The 2,500-nt window shown below is 44.8% G+C and overlaps 1 protein-coding gene across 1 annotated transcript in view; it reads right to left on the bottom strand.

The window, feature by feature from the left end:
• LOC119583337 (hemicentin-1-like) overlaps positions 1-2,500 on the bottom strand; it is a 161,009-nt gene that overhangs the window by 157,614 nt on the left and 895 nt on the right. The gene's annotated exons all lie outside the window — the stretch shown is intronic.

Genomic DNA, 2,500 nt, shown 5'->3' with positions numbered 1-2,500 from the left:
ACCACTATCACTGCGAACCAGTCACAACCATTGTTCAGAGGTACTCTGAAGCCTTTCACAGTCTGGTGGCAGGGTGGTCACTGCGTCCTTTTGGCTCGCAACACGGACACACAGTCTCTGAAATTCACTCGCCATGTCTTCAAAACCATGTGAGGACACTTTTCATTTCATTTGGACATCATTTCATTTTATCTCGTTCCTCCCCTCGCCCCAACCTGACCGCACTTTCTCTTTCCATTCTGGTTGGCTGGGACGTGGAAAAGGCCAAGAGATGACTGCTCGTTTTTCCCATAATTTGGTTGTTGTTGTTGACACCATAGTGGATAACCATAGCATCGTTACATTGTTCATTGGTGACACGTTCTATCGGCACTAGAACGGAGCTTGTGACGCGATTTTATATAAATTTATTATTTAGTAAAGCATTAGGATCTTCCCATATCACAGTGCACAGGGATGGCCAATAAAACCTGAGGTTGCGCATATCGCCTAATAGATCTACGTTACAATAGTAGGTACAATGAAACCGAAGTTATTCGTTCAAATGGTAACTTTCAAGTCAGTGTGACCCACAGTTACATCCGTTAATTAATGAAGGACTAAGGTTTAAGCTAGAATCGTTATTCGCTTATTAATCACGCCCTTCTCACCCTCTAGAAGTTGCTTGAATGTTTTGGGTAAATCCCAAGTGATTCATGATAGTTAGATATCCATAGGGAATGTCATGAGTGCCCATCATAGATTCGCAGAAAAGATCAGGTTATTTATAGATTTTCCCATCTGACATGCATAGCTAGACATGGCTACCTTGGCAGTTCAGAATTTCCGATTCCAAGAAGTTATGCTTGCTAGAAAGCTTGCATATATTTTTTTTTTTCACTTCACCGTTCATTAGAGTATACATTTTGTTACATATCATTATATGTTGAATTCAGTGTGGTAGTTGATATAATTTTGTATTAATAGCATTGCTAATTTGTCACAGTTATGTTATATTGAACGCATTCTTTGTGTTTGTGATTTATTTTCTGGTTGAGCTCACTCTCATTTTCATTCTCATTCACACTCACCGTCACTCACACACACACACACACACACACACACACACACACACACACACACACACACACACACACACACACACACACACACACACACACACACACACACACATACACACACACACACACACACACACTTACTCACTCACTCACTCACTCATCCATGCAGAACAAGACATTGAAACCTTTTCATTAATAGGGTTTGTTGCTGTCGTATTCGCATGCATAAAGATCTATGATGCATCTCTTTTGCCCGCGATATTGTCAGTTGTGACGAGTGACTAGTGCATGATGACATTTATTTATTCTCTGTGTGACCACAGTAGGTCTAAGTGAATCATTGCTGATTGCCGTTGTTGTTTCCCTTATTTACTCCCGTATCTATCAGAAATGGTTGGTAGTTCAAACCAGGTCCATGCAGATCGCTACTGACGTCTCCCATTTCTTTTCTTAATCCTTGTGAAAACAAATAAAAAACGAAAAATAGGACGAAAATAAAGTAAAATAAAACGAACATTAAAGCTGTATATTTATATAAATAACCTGTTAGTGGCACCTAACACCCCCTCCTCTCTGTTACCTTTCTTTTTCTTTTACTATCCTGGCCCTTATGTGTATAATCTGATTTACCGATATCCAACACAGCACCGAAGGATGACACTGCTGCAGAAACGATCACCTTAGGATGCTGTGGGAAGGATGTCACCGGAAAATCGCCAGAAGCCTGTGGACCATGATGTTCGTCAGAGCAGGTATTAAACCGTCCGATGATGTAGTGGAAGACGACACCGCCTGCCCATAGATCCAGCGAAGGACCAGGAACTCGCCAGCGCAGGTACCAGTCGCCCCGGGAAGCAGTGGAAGGGCGCTGCCTGCTTGGACGCCCACAGATTCAGGAGCTCGTCAGCACAGGTATCAGTCTCCTTGAGAAGCCGAAGAGGACGCCTCCTGCCCAGACGCCTTTAGACGAAGATTACGAGGACGTGTGGACGAGCATGCAACGGAGGAGGACCTGGACGAGATCTGTGAGGATGTGCGGACGAGGACGCCGCCGAGTTAGGCCTGGACGAGGACTACGAGAAAGTCTAGACGAATCCGAAGTCAAGGAGAGACCTTTGAGGACGTGTGGACGTCGAGGACAGACAGATTATACCAAGGACCAGGAAAAAGAGGACGACAAGGACGAGCAACTACGAGATGACCAGCCAATGTTGGGTCACCCCTTGAGGCCAATCTAAGGCACATTGAGGGCAAGGCGTGAGTAGGTGGCCGAGCAATATGGCGGGTACAGAAGCACAATTCGTGTAAGCCATTAGACAATAGACCACGCGGCTGAGGGCCACGTGGCTCTATGTCGAGTTAAGAACCATCGACTCAGCGAGGGCGTAGATGATGATTTTATCTGACCTCGTCAGACCTCTCAGTTCACTCGGAGCGGT

The sequence above is a fragment of the Penaeus monodon genome, chromosome 17, assembly GCF_015228065.2.
Source record: "Penaeus monodon isolate SGIC_2016 chromosome 17, NSTDA_Pmon_1, whole genome shotgun sequence".
NCBI lineage: Eukaryota > Metazoa > Arthropoda > Malacostraca > Decapoda > Penaeidae > Penaeus > Penaeus monodon.
The sequence above is the reverse complement of the archived record's forward strand: the minus strand, read 5'-3'. Positions and strand labels throughout refer to the sequence as shown.